This window comes from Molothrus aeneus, chromosome Z (assembly GCF_037042795.1).
Source record: "Molothrus aeneus isolate 106 chromosome Z, BPBGC_Maene_1.0, whole genome shotgun sequence".
NCBI lineage: Eukaryota > Metazoa > Chordata > Aves > Passeriformes > Icteridae > Molothrus > Molothrus aeneus.
In genome coordinates, this window is record NC_089680.1 from 73,755,416 (window position 1) to 73,772,773 (window position 17,358).

The following is a 17,358-nucleotide window of genomic DNA, read 5'->3' on the forward strand; positions in this document are numbered from 1 at the left end:
AAAAAAACCAAAACCACAAACAAACAAACAAAAAAATGAAAGGTTGTGTTTTAATTATTGTTTGCAATCATCACAAACTTCTAAAGGATATACTTGGATTACTAATTTACTAAAATTTAATACAATCATTAAAAAAAAAATTATCAAGTGTCTGGCTCAGGTTTCCTGCAAAGAGGGTGACAAATATCTCTGCAAGCTGGTAGAAGGATAGCAAAATCGAAACCAAATAAAATACTTTGTTTCAAAATATTTTTCAGTTTTGTTTTGAGAACCAAGTAATTCACCTGCTGTGAAAGGGTTTTACTTAGTTTTAATAAAAATATTGAAAAAACTGCAGTTTAGATTTGATGCTGTGATGCGGTGGCTGTTCTCAGTGAAAGCCCGGCTGAAGGTATTTAAGAACCAGCCACCCTCAGTTGTCCCGGCACTCCTCCGGCTCAGAGCCAGAGGCGTGTGCCGACCGTGGGTCGGGGAAGAGAAGCAGTCACTGTTGTAAAGGCAACCACGCCGCAGGGATGAAGAAAGAGACGGCTCTCCTCCGCTGGGTAGAACAACTTGGATTTATTCCGGGGTAGGGAAAGTAGGAGGTCCGCCCAAAGGTGGCAAGCAGAGGAGAAGCCCTGAGCCCCTTCGGGGACCCGGGTTTTAAAGGGAAGGGGTGGGTACATAGAGGACCAATCACGAAACGAACAAAATTGATACATTGAGGATGGACAGACAGCACGGACCAACAGGGATAGGTTAAGGGTGGGGCCCAGGCCTACTAGCCAATCACTCGACACCCTAGCTGGAAAGTTCTGGAAATTAGGGCAGGGTGTCGGTGACTGACAGCAGACCTGGGGAGGGGATATGGAGACAAATATGGGAGAACAGGGAGGGGAAATAACGATTGACACAAACTGGGGGTTGAGCCAGACCAACTTGTCAAGCTGGGAGAGGGGAGAACGGAACAAACCAAACACAAACCACAACATCTCCCCCTTTTTTGTTTTAAAAGAAAAAGAAAAGGTGGGGAGCTAAACGAGTTTTTAGATGTCAGACGGTCGTCATTTTCTGGGTCATTTCAAAGTCCAGGCTATCTCCGCTGGCGCTTCCGGAGTCCGAAGTCGAGGCAGGGTCCTCTTCGATGTCTGGGAGCTCCAGATGGTTTACGTTGGTGACTGAAGTGTTCAGTAGGAGTCTCTTAATAAGTCCCCACATCAGGGAGCAAGCAAGAACAGTCACCATAATAACTAAACCCAAATACAAAACGGATCGGGCTACGGACCCGGCCCACCCTGACAGTCCCCAGCTCTTGAACAGGTTCCCCAGCCAGTCCGATGTTTCGTTTTTTATTTCATGAACGAGCTCTTTCATTTTTCGTATGGAGACCCTCGCATCCTCTGCTTTCGATGACAAGTTCATACAACACAGGCCCTCGAACTCCTCACAGCTGTGGTGGTGTAGTAGCAGGAGGAAGTCGATGGCCGCCCGATTTTGTAAAGTCGCCTTCCTAGTGATTTCCTCGTCTGTGAGGAGGTCAGTCAAAGCAGCTGATGTAAAATTCGCTTGTTTTGCCACCCAACACTCTAGGCGGCCCAATTCTCCTAGAGATTTTGCGATTGACACCCACGGTAAAAAGAGGGTGAGCGCAATCGATTTTGGCTTGGCCCAGTGTTCAATTTTGGAGTCGCAGTCCGGGTCGAAATCTCGAAGATCCCTTTTGGAAATTGCCAATTTGGACTGCGACCTTTTGTACCTCCAATCCCTAATTTGGGTGACGTTGGGGGTAAGCAGCGTCAGCTTGCCAAACGTACAGACGCCTCCGGCCAGACGAGGGGGGATGCCAGCCCACGCCCGGTCTCCGCAAATAAAAAATGTTCCTCGGGGCAGCGCTAATGGCTTTGTGCCTAGGGTGGATGCAAACGGCAACCTTATGGTGAAATTGCACCATCGAGCTGCTTGGTACTCCGGGCTAGGTGGTCTAATGTTCGAGTACCTGGAGGAACCTGAAAGGGGGGAATACTGAAACCAAACGCAAGCGGAAGCTCTGGCAGAGCCGATCAAGTGAAGCTCTGGAGGGTCGGACTGCAGGGGGGTCAATTTCCTAAGCCCGTCCCTCCAGGCATTCTGGGCGTCTACCATGAGTGGAGGATTTCGGTGAAGTAGAGAACCCAAAGTAACGTTAAAAGGGTGGGGAAACTCAAAAAGAGGAAGAGGGATCCCCACTAGGCAAGACGACATGGGATCTTCTGCAGAATTCAGGTCCAGGCAGATATGTTCCTGGCCTAGGGCCTGGGCGAGGGTCTCCCACACATTAGCTCGTGGCTGGGGAATTATCCAGGGACTCGTAGGTGGTTTTGGAGTCCCGATGAAGAGGACTGTCAGGAGGGCGAGGATGGCAAATGGATCCATGGATGCGGGAGATTGGCTGAAAATAAACAGAAACAAGAATTAAAAGGTCTGGCTCGAGGGGAGTCGGAGCTGGGGTCAATGGTGACTCATCCACCAGTCCTTCCGCTTCCGCCACCAACACGCTTCTGCCACCTGGGGGACCGGTTCTGGTTTTGCACCCCTTTTAGGGCGGAAGGGTTTGACCCACTTGGATGGAATCCATCTCGGACCTGAGGGAGTGGACACGCAAGCGTATCCCCTACCCCAGGTCACGAGACCGAATGGCCCTTCCGTTTTCCAGGTCTCCGGGTCCTTAATGAGGACCGGAGGCCTGGCCCTAGGTTGCAGCTCCTCGTGCTTCCTGAAGTGACGCACTATGGGCGGGTTGAGATTTTCAAAGGAGCAGTTTAAAAAGTTGATGGTATACAACGCCCGTGCGAGACGGATGTGAGGGGACTCCACCTTCACTGCCGAATGCTGTTGCTCCAAAACCCTTTTAAGGCTCTGGTGGGTCCTCTCTACCACGGCTTGGCCTGTCGGGGAATAGGGGATGCCGGTCTTATGTTCTATTCCCCATTGCTGTAGGAAGCTCCGCAGTTCCCTGGATTTGTATGCCGGGCCGTTATCGGTTTTGATCACCTTAGGGATGCCCAGGACTGTGAATGCCTGAAGCATATGCTTCCTGCAATCCGCAGCCCTCTCACCTGTGTGGGCAGAGGCAAAGACTGCACCAGAGAAAGTATCAACAGAGACATGGACGAACTTGAAGCGGCCAAACGATGGATAGTGGGTGACGTCCATTTGCCACACCTCGCAGCTGGACAAACCACGGGGGTTAGCTCCGAGAGGGATGGAAGGGAGCTGGTGGGATTGGCAGTGGGTCATGTCGCCACAATGGCCTTGGCCTGTTCGCGCGTCAGATGGAACTGCCGAACCAGGCCAGGCGCATTTTGATGGAACAACTGGTGGCTGATCTTTGCTTGACTGAATAGATCAGGGAGCGGGGCCGCTTGAACAGGAGCGGCAAGGGCGTCAGCACGCCGGTTGCCCTCCGCGATGAAACCCGGCAAATCGGTGTGTGATCTTACGTGCATAACATAAAAGGATTGCTCTCGGTGGGAGAGCAATTGAACTAATCTGGAGAGCAAGTTGTATAAAGTCATGTTTGACACCTCCTGCAGCACAGCATTTTCAGCTCTAGACACTACTCCGGCTACATAAGCAGAGTCTGTGACCAAATTGAAAGGTCCAGGGAACCTCTCAAAGGCTCTGACGACTGCGTCCAACTCGGCGATTTGAGGTGAACCTTCAATCTCGGTAACATCGGACTCCCACTCCCGAGTTTGAGGATCCCTCCAAGTCACGACTGACTTGTGGGATCTCCCGGACGCGTCTGTGAAAACGGTCATTGCCTTTAGAGGGGTTCTACTCTGGATCGATTTTGTAGATAGAACAAATTCTTGATTAAACAATTTATGGGCCGGCCGATCGACACTAATTTGGCCGGAGTAGCTGTCTAAAGCAAACTGAAGGGATGTGTTTGTCTGCAGAAGGCTGTCAATCGCTTTTCGTTTTAGATGGCCCGAGTCTAATTTAAGGGGAATATGAATGCACGTAAAATCAACACCTGCCAGCTCTCTGATCCTCAATCTAGCTTTTTGGATCAACTCTGCCACCAGTTCGGCGGGCTGTGTCATTCTTTTGGACCGATGGTGGCTGAGGAACACCCACTCTATGATTAAGAGGGGGTCACTCGAGCCTCGGTCCCTGCCTTTGATGGAGTCGTCCCACTGAAAGATCACCCCATGGAGGTGTGGCAGTTTACCCAGAATAATGAACTTGAATGGCAGGCCCGGATGACAACGATGGGCCTGTCTAGCCGAAATGAGTCTCTGGATTTTCTCTAGTGCAACCCCTGCCTCTGGGGTAAGGGTCCTGGGAGAACTTAGCTCCTCTCCCCCCTTCAATAAATTGAAAAGGGGGGCCAGGTCTTCCGTTGGTACACCTAGCCAAGGTCTTACCCAATTTAAAGATCCACACAGCTGATGGACATCTGCTAAGGTTTTGACAGTTGTCACGATAGCCAATTTTTGAGGAACAATGGTCCTCTTAGTTATCTCCAGGCCCAGATACTTCCAAGGCGGCACCCTTTGAATTTTTTCCTGCTGGAGCTCGAACCCTGCAGCAACCAGCGCATTGACTGTCAGGTCAAGGGCGTGGCCAAGTACGTCGGCGGTCGGGGCACACACCAGGATGTCATCCATATAATGGTAGAGGATGACATCGTTCACCACTGCACGGATTGGGGACAGCAAGGAAGCGACATACCATTGGCAGATCACCGGGCTGTTCTTCATGCCTTGCGGAAGAACCCGCCAATGGTAGCGCTTGCTTGGGGACTCACGGTTGATGGAAGGAACCGTGAACGCGAAACGCGGGGCATCGTCCGGGTGGAGGGGAATTTGAAAAAAGCAATCCTTTATATCTATTACAGCCAATTCCCAATTCTGCGGGAGCATCGTTGGGGAGGGCATCCCTGGTTGGAGAGGCCCCATGTCTTCAATGATGTTATTAATTTGGCGGAGGTCGTGGAGGAGCCGCCACCTGTCCTTATTGGGCTTTTTGATGACGAAGACGGGAGAGTTCCACGGCGACGTGGTCTCCACGATGTTGCCCTTGAGTAGCTGCTCCTCATCGAGCTCATTGAGCGCCGCCAATTTCTGTTTATTGAGCGGCCACTGCACTACCTGGACAGGCTTATCTGATTTCCAATTGAGCTTCCAGGTAGGGCGCTCATCAGTGGCCGCCGCCCGAAAAACCTGGGGAGCCGCTGGAAGGTCAATTCGGGCTCCCCACTGGGCTAGGAGGTCTCTCCCCCACAGGGGCTCCGTATAATCCAAAACAAATGGGCGTATAGAAGCCAATTGCCCATCTGGCCCCGTAATTTGTACGATGCTCTTAGATTGTCTAGCCAATTGAAGTCCCCCAACACCACGGACATGTCCAGGCGCGGTTTGCAACTCCCAATGTGACGGCCACTCCCGAGAGGGAATGACCGTGACATCCGCCCCAGTGTCCAATAGGCCTTTGAGTTGTTTGCCTTCTCCCCCTTTTGTGATGTAACAGCTAAGGTGTGACCTTTGATGCCCTAGGACTTGGGCCCAGGTGACAGCTGGAATGGAGCCTTCCGGCGACTGATGTAAATCCCAGGTAATTTCTGGCACCGGGATTGCTTGAGCCACAATCTGTCCTTTGGGCAAAAAGACCGGGGGTTGGACACAGTGCAGGCCGACAGCGAACACTCCCGGGTCTGATGGTAGGAGACCCGGGATAATGTTCACTGTCGGCGGTGTGTGCTTGGTGTCACCGACCACTACATACTTGTAACCAATCCGTCCCCAGTTACCTGGGCACTCCGGGTCGACAGCAACGAGTTGAAAGTCGGAGGTCCTCAGATGAAGAGGCTCCGAGAGCCGCAACCTGTAGGGTGCAAAAGTAGAAGCGGTCGTTAGTATAGGTCTTGATTGGATAGGTAAGGCAGAAGTCAAGTTCGGTGGAGATAGGTCAAAATCGGTTGGCGGCGGTCCCTGGTCTCTCTCTCCCCTGCGCAACGGTGTTGAATGGCCCACCTTACTTCTGTCAGAGCGCAGGGGGGTACTGCGCTCGGATTTTAGTTTTTTGGGGGGTTTGCCCCCAACTGTCCCTGCTCCCTTTTGAATTTATAAAACTCTGCCCTCAAAGGGCAATCAGGCATCCAATGACCGACCCTCCCGCACAGATGACATGGTGCGGAGGGTTTTGAAGAGGCGGCCGCTGCAGCGCAGGTCTCAGAGGGGAGCTCTTCTGCCGCGGCGACCCGGGGAGGCTGCATCTTCTTCTTTTCGCTGTCCCTGGTGGTCATCAATGGGACCTTACGCGCGCAGACCTCCAACAGGTCTGCCATCTGAGGCGCCGGGTGGAGGGGCAGGCTGAGGATGGCATCCCTGCATGCCTGATTGGCATTTGAGGATGCCACCTCCCGCAAGTTGGTGTCTCTTGCGCCCTCATCGGACACCTGTTGTTCGATGGCCTTCCTTAGCCTCTCCACGAAGTCAAGGAAGGCTTTGTCCGGACCCTGAAAAATCTTTGAAAAGGTCACAGGGGGCGCGCCTCCTGGCAGCGACAAGAAGGCCTTCTCGGCAGCAGCTGCTGATGCCTTAAGTGCCTGCTGGGGGAGGCAAGTACCCATCTTCCCAGTCTCCGGTCCCCAGGAGCTGGTCAATCGCCAACGGGCGGCCTGTGAAGTCAACCCCCGATTGGGGTTGGCTCCACAGGCTCGGGAGAGCTTCAGTCACCCCCCTCTTCCAGGCAGCTTCCCACATTGCCCGCTCGGATGGATTTAGCAGGCAAGTGAAAAGCCGCCGGATATCGAAAGGGGTGATCTCTGCCTCAGTGAGTGTTGCTTCCAACACTCCCCTGAAGTATTCGCTCTCCCGGCCATACTCTTTCTGAGCTTTGACCAGCTCCTTGATTTGGGAGTGACTCAATGGGACCCATTGGCGACGCACTCCCCCACCCGCTTCTGGTTGGTAAACAACCGGAGCCGCCGATGGTACAATGGCCGGCCCCGGTTCCCGGCCCTTGACCCCCCCCCCCCCCCCCGGACTCCGAACCGTGGGAACCGGAAGGTGGGGCGTGAGAACTGGAAGAAGGAGTAGAGGAGGCGTGGCAGGAGACTGGGCGGCCCGATGGCAAGGGGCCGTCCCCGGGGGCGGGAGCAGTAGGTGGGGCGCAGTGACAAGTGGTGGGCGGGGAAAGGGGTGGGATTGTGGGGGGAGCGGTGGGAGGAACCATCATAGGAAAAGGAGGAGGGGAAACGAAATGGGAGGGATCGGACTTGGGGTGTGGGTGAGGGGATGACAGAAAGGAAGGGGCGGGAAAAGGGGAGTGGCCGAGAGGCAGGAAGCGGTTGGAACTTGGAAAAAAAGGGTTGTGGGAAGAAGACGGGGGTTTTCCCGCCATCTCGGCCATGTGGTCGCCTCCATTTTGGGCTGCACGGCAGCCATCTTGTAGAACTGGAGGCGACCAGGGGCAAACTGGGGACTCAACAAACTGGGGTTTGCAACTTTGGGGTTTGGGGACAGGAGCAGGGGAGGCAGGACAAGCTGAGGAGCCCCCAAGAGTTTGGCCAGAACTCTCAGGGCGGGGGGACCGGGTATTCGGGAGAGGGCCAGGGGATGGTGGAACACCCTGCGCCTGGCTGGCTTGGCGGGGTGCTCCCTTCAGAATCCCAGATCTGGGTTTGGGCGTTCGGGTCAGAGGGTTTGGGGTAGAGGGTGAGGAAACCGAACTGGGGTGGCGCTTAACACCAACTGCAGTCTGTTCTGAGCTCCCTTGTTCTTTTAACATCTTTCTAATTTGGGCAACCAGCCTGGCCAATTTTGTGAGGGAAGCGTCCCCTGGCCTGATCAACTCCGAGAGTTGAGTCTTGACCCTCCGCCAAAAGGCAGGATCCTTGATCAGGTCAGGCGAGACCTCCGGGAACTCAGAAGAGATCCATTTTATTAATTTCTTCACATCTGCCCTTTCGTAGGCAGCCCCCCCCCCAACAAGGATTCCCTCAACTTGGACCCCCAGTCTCTTTTGGGTAGCGGGCAGCTTGGCACCCATAGCTACTTAAGACTTCTCACGAAGTCAAATGTCTGCTACCACAAACTTCACGCCCAAACCGCCGCGTAGAAGGAAAAACGAAAATAAAAGACGGCCACCCACCGGCCCCTGCCTGTAAAACCAAGGGAGGGCGACAAAACACCCTGGGGACTGGGGAGGGCGACAGGGAGAGCGGCAGAACACTCACGTGTCCGGTGGACGACCAAAGGAAAGTGCGGCGGAGCGGGTCCTGCGGCCGGACGGCTCGGGGTGCTCGAGGTCCCGTACGGTCCCCGGGGAGCGCTGCCTCAGAGGGCCTGCTCACCACAGGGTGTTGCGGCGGCCAAAGGACAGAGTCCGAAATCCGTTGGGTCCGTGCGATGATTATAATCCGAGCTCTACTGGCCCCGAACTCGGCCGGCTGGGAGCTGACAGTTGGCGCAGAGGGGCCCCACGTTGGGCGCCAGCAACTGATGCGGTGGCTGTTCTCAGTGAAAGCCCGGCTGAAGGTATTTAAGAACCAGCCACCCTCAGTTGTCCCGGCACTCCTCCGGCTCAGAGCCAGAGGCGTGTGCCGACCGTGGGTCGGGGAAGAGAAGCAGTCACTGTTGTAAAGGCAACCACGCCGCAGGGATGAAGAAAGAGACGGCTCTCCTCCGCTGGGTAGAACAACTTGGATTTATTCCGGGGTAGGGAAAGTAGGAGGTCCGCCCAAAGGGGGCGAGCAGAGGAGAAGCCCTGAGCCCCTTCGGGGACCCGGGTTTTAAAGGGAAGGGGTGGGTACATAGAGGACCAATCACGAAACGAACAAAATTGATACATTGAGGATGGACAGACAGCACGGACCAACAGGGATAGGTTAAGGGTGGGGCCCAGGCCTACTAGCCAATCACTCGACACCCTAGCTGGAAAGTTCTGGAAATTAGGGCAGGGTGTCGGTGACTGACAGCAGACCTGGGGAGGGGATATGGAGACAAATATGGGAGAACAGGGAGGGGAAATAACGATTGACACAAACTGGGGGTTGAGCCAGACCAACTTGTCAAGCTGGGAGAGGGGAGAACGGAACAAACCAAACACAAACCACAACAATGCTGGGATAGTCTGTGCTTAACTTAAAGTGAAAAGGTAAATAATAATTTCTTCTTAAATGCTTGTCACACAGATATCTCACCTAGAATATATTTGCAAGCACAAGACTGACACTATGAATGACCTTCAGCAGAACCAGGAGGAGGCTTTGGAGAAAATGTCTGAACAGTTAAAAGCACAGGAACGCTGGTGGCAGAAAGAAAAGCAATATCTTGAACAGCAGTACTCAAACGTCCTTGCAGAATTTCATGCAAGATCACAGGTATGGTGCTGTGAACTTCTACTTGTTTTTTCTTTAAAAATGGAATGGATTATTTCAATAGTTGAAGCCTCTTAGCAGTTAAAGGTCATTTGGGAATTTTAGTATACGTTTAAAGTTTGAAAAAATCCAAAACCAAACAACAAGCCAACCCATCCCTGTGCTAATATTACCATCACTTAAAATAAGAAATCAATTACTTTGATCAAGCATTTGTTGAAGAGAATTTAGTCTTCAGGCCCAGCTGAGAAGCCTGATTTCATCTACAGATGGCAGTATTCTTTTTCTGAGAATGTTAAAGCTGTAAGATCAAATTGGCTTGTTTTGAGAATTACTGAGGGCAGCAGCTACTTTTCAGCATCATCATTTGCAGAGATTGTATAGAATAACAATAATGTGGTATCACCTGGGGATAAATTTAGTTACATATGTAGTGACCCTAAGAGCAGTGGTAGATTTCAACGGTGTTAAGCAACTCTGTTTTTCTGATACTACAGTGAGGAGTGGCCTAAAAGTGTGAAACTGTCACTCCTTGTTAGATGAGTTATTTGCAATCCAGAATGTTCCCTGTTATTCCACAACCACCATTTACTGTCTTTATCATCACACTCCTTCGCACCTGTTTCAATTAAAATCATTGTGAATAAAGGAAATAGATGTCCCTTGTTATTTGTGAGTTACTGCAACTTACTTCACAGAATAATGCTGTATTTGATGCAGATTTCAGGGCTGGAAGTCTTTGCATGCTGAAAAATTTAATCTGTCTACTTTCATGTTCCAGACTTCCTTATGTTTTTCCTCTCACTTACACTGGTTTTCTGCTTAGTACAGCAGTGTTCTCTCTGAAATTGGAGGATGTTATTACCATTGTTAAGTCAATTCATAAAACTGTCTTGTGGGCAGACAGGTGGTGTTGGACCTTCTGTGAGCTGTCATGGTGTTGGTGGATTGTTTTCAGAAATCAGGAGTCCATTTGCAGTTGATGATCGTGTAAATTTCCCTCCTACCACTTTTTTTGTTTCATACATCTGATTCTGTAATTCCTTACTAGAAGAGACACTTTCATCACGATTATTACTAACAACTTTTGCTCCTTTAATGCATCATTTGAATGGCAAAGGTAAATTTTCTTTTCATTCTTGTCTAGGTAAAAACCATGTAGTTAATGTTTCTTCCGTTATTGTTTGGTTTGTTTCTGTCGCAGGAATGTGAAGAAACAGCGCAGAAAATGAGGCAAAAACTCTATGGCCTTGAACAACTCTCTGACAAACTGGCCCAGGAAAATGAATCCTTGAAAAATTCATTATTAGATGCTTTCAAGGCACGCTCATCCCTGCTGGCAGCCTGTGCGCTGCTGTCAGGGGCCCTGTGCTCTCTCTACGGCCGACTGTGCGCCACGTCTTGCCAAAGAGACATTCTCCAGGAACAGGTGAACCAGCACCAACTCCTGAACCACAAGATCGTCAGCCTCCTTTATGCTCTCCCTGCTGTGGTGGAAAGAAACCAGGATGAAGGCAGGCTGAGGCAGAGAAGAGCCAAGAACCTGGTTTATGTGTTCCGAAGAGCCGTGATCGCAGTTCTGGCTGCTAACAGGCTGAGGGCTCTGGCCCGATATTCTTGTACATTTTTCATCTGGACAGATAGATGCAGAGGAAGCTCTGGAATTCAAGTTTGTCTGGGAGAATCCAGAGGCAGGCATCCTGTGACACGTAAGTGAAATGTTCTTAAAGAGTTAAATCAAATTACATGCTTAGAGAATAACAAAGAGTAATATTATTATTGCTAGGGCATAAAGACATATTTAATGACATTTTGACAAATGCTATTTACGGATTTATGATTTTTATATTGCTTGACGAATTTATTTCTCTCTAAGAGGAAATGCCTAGTCTTATGTTAAGCACTGCAGGTAAAATTGCAATTATGCACATGAACTCAACACTATCTGATATTTTTGATATTTGCGTTATGGATTTCAGAACTAGGTGCTACAGCATCTTCTCTGTGGTAAATATCTTGCAATGTTCCCTTTTTTTTTTTTTGGAAAAGGTATTTCCTCTTTTTTTAAAAATAATTTTTATTATTTATTTCCTAAAAATCCACAAAAATTGCTTTCTGATTCAGATAAAATATTAGCATAGGATTTCAAAATTTTCTTTAGAGATTATGTCTAGATTGCCCCTTTCTGTTGCCAGACCAGTTTATATTTCCTTCTACATTGATAAATGGTATTAAAAATGTTTTCCAAATTAGAAGATTCATCTACTTTTTTTGTTGTTGTTGTTGTTTAGTCATTCTGGAAGCATGCTTAAAACAGTCTAAATTGTCCTGACTAATTTCTTGTTTAATGCTAATTTTTGGTTAATTTCTGAAAGAGCCGGAGGCAGCAGTGTGCCATATTTTAGTGATTTACTTATCCCGTTAGCTGCAATTCTGTTTCACAGGTTTTGGAGAGGAAGGAGTTGACTGTATTGAAGCAGTTAACTGGTTGTCTAGCTCTAACCTCTATACTGCAATAATCAGTTCCATCTCAGAACTGGAGGGTGTTCTCAGCAACCAAGGTAATTTTAACTGTATATTGTTGTAGCAGAAATATATTTTAAAAATAAATAAGTCAGGGTGGTCATATCATTTCCATTTTTATGATTTTATCTAAACTCTTCTGGATCATAGCTCTGAAGAGATATTTCTGATATTTATGATAGACGCCTTTGACTAGAGGTTATGTCCTGAGCTAGTCAATACAAATTGTAGTGGAGCTGTTTCCCTGAAAGAGTAATTTGATTCCAGGGTAAAATAATAACTCTTTTCTACATTCTCTGAATGATCACATTTCTGTACTGTTGGAACAGATTACTTTTCTTAAGCAGCTGATAGGATATTTTATGCTTTCAGTATATAGAGTCATGGAAGCTGAAGGCTGGAGAGTGTTTCTGGAGTTTATTTACAGTGAGAACTGATACAGGTTCCCTTGGTTCATCTGCATTTCTGCCATCCCTGGTTCTTTATTAACCTCTAGTTTTAGAGTCCCCACGTTTTTGTCACAGAAGAAAGGATATTAGAAGAGGGATAATTTATGTGAATAAAGGGAAATAGCAGGAGAAAGACAAGATGATGCATTTTCCAGAAGCCTAAACACTAAATTGGTATCAAAGTTGCCATTGAATCAAATGTCTTTAGATTCAGTTTCAGGCACTTTCTTCTTTGATCATGCCGTTTTCAAGAAATTGAATTCATATCCTTTAAAAGTAAAGTTGGAACAGTGGTTCAGATTCAGCATTCTGTGTTTCAGAATATTTACAGGTTCCATCCTGTAGAAGTGAAAAAGAACGTGATATTACAAGGAATGGGAACTAATAACCTGCTCGATGTTTCCTTTTTGTTGTTTTTTCTTAAAGATTCAGAGCTCTGGCTTTCTAGTAACTCGCTGATCAGCACAGCCAGGAACTGCTTTGCAAAACTGATGGACAACCTGAGCGTTCTGATGGAGACAGTTCAAGGGAACGCTCGTGGGTGCAGAGCCTACCTGGAGAGGGACTCGCTGATAGAGAGGCTGGCTCGTGGGCTCCAGAGAGTAAATGCCCAGGCCCTGGAAGCTGGATTCCATGACAGACTGCCCAGCACAGTAAGCAGATTTACAGTCCTCCTCCATGGAAACAGAAGGTTTACAGCAACGGTGAAGCTCCCTTGATAGCAGCATTTATTTGGTTTCAGGCTGGTGATGAGTCCATGATAGTCAAGTGCTACTATGTGGACACTCAGAAGTAGATTTGTCACACATTAGGGTGTGAATAGGTCTTTTCTTTTGTTGAAAGAATTTTTGGAGGAGGTTTATTGTATCCAAGTAAAAGATTTTTTTTCAAGTTCTATCAGATCTGTATTAGCTTATAATAAGAAATTTGCTTTTGGCTTGATGTAAATGTTAAGGTTGCTTTTTATTATTGTTTTCTACTTTCTCATGTTTACCATCCTTTCTTTCAGTAAAGATAACCTTCTTCCCTTTAACCAAAATGAAAGGATAAACTCTTTCTCTAATAATCTTCATAGTAAACCTTAGGTGAAAATAGAACTTCCTTGTAAACAGAATTTGCAGTAACTCTTGGTAGGTGACAGGTTCAAGCTTTTGTCCTTGTGTATGTCTTTTAGAGATGGAGGGAAAAATTATGTTTTGTCTTCCTTTTCTTCAGTCTTAAATATTATTTATTTTATTGCTAAAATAGAAGATTTTATAGCCCATCAACTTGTTTCTGTTTGCTGACAGAGAAACATAGCAACTTTGCAGCAAGAAATATTTGAATTTTCACGAAGGCTTCATGCAGCAGAGGTAGAGTCCCGCTCACTGCACCTGCAGCTTGCAGAATGCAGATGGGCTTTCAATGAGATGCAAAAAGATGCTGAAAAAGCAAAAGCCCGCAGACTGCAGACCCAATTAAGTGAAGCTCAGCAAGTAAGTGCATTTGACTTGGAGGCTCTCTTGCTTAAAAGAGATTCTCCTTTCTACACATTTTTTGATTTGTGTTTTTTTGGAAAACAAGCATAAAATTGATTTACTTTCAACAGAATTTTCCAGAAATCTTGCCTTGTAAATGTCACGTGACCAGAAGACAGATTTATTTAGAAATATCCCTTTTCCACTGGAGTTATCTTTTGATTTGTAGAAGGAGGTAGTCTTTATAAATTAGAGTTTGGTCTTCAGCAATCCAGGTTCTCCCATTTGTTGAAAATGTTGATCTGATTTATGTATCCTAAAAGAAGATTTCATTTCAACAGAATAAAGTCAGTGGGAATGAGGGTATTCAATAAGAATGTTAATGAAATATAAAGATAGCAGTTGAAACTCTGTGTGGATGTTGATGAATGTTATAATAAATACAATACAAATTTTAGCGGGTCTGTTTCCCTGAAGAAGTAACTTTATGGCAGGGGGAGAAAAAGCTTTTGTCTATATTCTCAGTAGCACAACATTCCCCTGAGTCTTTTGCTGTTGCTGATTGACTTACCGAGACACTGTGGGTTCCCTAACCTGAAGCCTAGTTGGTAGAACCTGTCAGGGTGTCCCAATCCAAACACTTGTAAGCAAAGAATATCTGCTAGATGATGTCTCACCCGTTGTCCTTCCTGTTCTTAGCTAGCAAAATAGATTTTTTTTGAAACTCCAAAATAACTAATCATCTTCAGTTTTGTTCTTAACAGGTTTTATGCCCTTAGTGGTTTTGGACTGTTAGATGAAAATTATCACATATTTGTAGTTGAAATACAGATGACAACTTTCTTTGAAGAATTATTTCTTTCTGGAACAGTTTTTGGACAGGAAGAACAGTCCACAAAGGTGTTTACAAGGGTTAAGAAGCTCTCCACTAAAATTCTGAACATTGATCTGCATATTTTTCCTTCTAAATACTGAAGTTTTGCATCCCACGGTGCTAATTAGAATAGAATAATGAATGCCAAGACTTTCCATGAATGTTTTTATAAAAAACACAGCAATTAACTGGTCTACCATCTTATTGTTCAGTGATGTCTTCATGTTAAAGAAACCTCAATACTAATCACAAGCATGAGTTTATTTTAGAATTTGATATGTGTGCAAGTGGAACTCACTCAATGGTAGGGAAACCACTGAATATAGTTACAGAATCAGGCACAACTTGTTTTTCTTTCCAGAAAATCAACCAAGACAATGTACAGGAGGAGTTACAAAATGCTTTGCAGAGTGAGCATGAGGCACAATTGCTTTTACAAGAACAGCAGCAACGGATTCAGGAGCTGAGCAATAGACTGGAATCACACTCATTTACTGAGCTAAGTAAAAGCCACATATCTCCGACGGTAAGATTATTCTTCTGGAACAGTCACCAGAGTATTACCTTTCATGAAAGAAGCCAAATAGCGCAGTCCTTGTGTAAATAAAATAACAGGAGTAAATACACACGCACTACTCAGTCTGCTGGAACTTTAGGCTACTGAGAAAACACTTCAAAGACTCCTCTTTAAAAATTTTTTTAAGCTATCTGGTTTTTTTTAAGTTTAAGAAAAAGTCTTCAATGGGGATTTGTTTTGGTTTTTTTTTGCCTACAATCATTTTGCATTCTAAAGCACATTTATATATAGCAAATATACTAAAAACTAGGCGGGTTCTGAGTCAGTAATGCTTTTGCTAGGAAATTCATAAAACCTTAGGATGCAGTGGTCCAAATGTACTTTACAATCAATTTGTCTTTCACGTTGGTCACTAGCCAGTGGCATAAAGTGAAGTTTCTTTGGGCTACAGAGTAACTCTGCTCTCTGTCTGCTGGCAGGGCCTCCCTGATACAGCGGAGGAGCTGAGGAAAAGAGACCAAGTTCTGGATCAACAGGAGAAACTCCTGAAAGACATGGAGCAGGACCAGAAGCAGCTGTGGGAGACTCTCGGGGAGGCAGAACGTGCCCTTGAACAGGGAGTAAAGTGAGCCCTGGGGCCTGGGGGATGTCACTTTAAATGAACAAAAATTGAAATTCCTACTTCCATGGGCAGGGCTTTAGCCCTGGACAGCGTAAGGTTAGAAGAGAAAAGTACATCTGTCTCTTTTATTTTTAAATTCAGGGAAAGTCTTCCAAAAACAAAAGTGTTAGTTCAAAATACTAGCTCATGCATTTTATGCAGTTATCCCATAATAGTGCTTCAAATTCTGGGTGCTGAAAGAACTGGCAAACAAAATACCTGTGCTATCTAACTGATCTGACAACAATTCTTTGGCACATCTTTAAAGTTCTGTTTATTTAAGAAATGATTGTTTGTTCTCTGTGTTTCCACGCCAACTTTTTATAGGCAGATATAATTTATTTGTAGTAAATACAGAAGCATCAGCTAGGGGACAGGTCTTCACTGCCAAAGGGACTGAAACCCATTTTGGATCTCGCCTTTCCTGTGGTACAAGACAGATCTTCCTGCTGATTTCAGGGAGTTTTGGATTTACACCTAATCCCCACACCACTTACACCATCACCTGGAATGACAGGAAAGGCTCAGGCACTGGTCTTGAAAAGATTGGTAGTCAAAAGGAGCCCCCTTGACTTGAAGGAGCTTATTACTGACCAATTCTTACGCCATATGAAAAGAATAAGTCTTTGCAGACTTTGTTGTCTGTTGTCTTTTTGTGGTATGAAGTATGTGTTATGAATATTGTTGTTCCACTGCTAGCATCTAAAAAAATTTTAGTTAATTAAATTTTCTCATCATACCTGGGATCATTCAACCTCTGAAGAGCAATATTTGAGAAGCTTTAAGGGTTTTATGCACCAGGGAAATAATGCAATTTGTATGGTCATCAATTAAATGTTTAACAAGCGAATTAAAATGACAAATGTTATTTGGTAGGATTTGATAAAGCAGGTGTCACCTGCAGAAAGATTTGTTCCAGAAAGCTTGCCCTTTTCATCCTGCCCCAATCTATTTTGGGCATTTCAGTAAAGATCATTCCTTGTGGCCATATATATATATATATATATCCAGAAAAGGTGATTCTAATGTGAAGTCACTTTAAAACTGGCTTTATTTTTTTTTTCCTGTATATAGCAGCTGAATATCAACTAAGAAAGCTACTCTTCCCTCCATTATCACAGCAAATCTTCACAACTTATAGGTTTTATTTCTCCCTTTGGAATATAAACAAAAGAGATTAAATAAACAGAATCTTTCTGTGGTTTCCAATACAAGAATATAATTCCACCCTGCTAGAGACTTTTTATGACCTCTATATTCAAGCCATGATGGTTGTTCATTGATAGGCCTATAATTATCTCAATTTTAATTGCTTATCCTCAACAGAAGCATCTTTCATATGGAAATGCACCAAATAGCGGTACATGAACTATGCTTAGGGTTTGCATTGGAAATATGAAAAAGAGAGAAAATCCTAATAGTTTGGGTTATCAACAATTATTTTACAAGACATGACAGCCATCAAGTAGCAGAAGATTAATTTCTACATTGGTAGAGTTTCAGTTCCATAAGGTTACTTCATTGT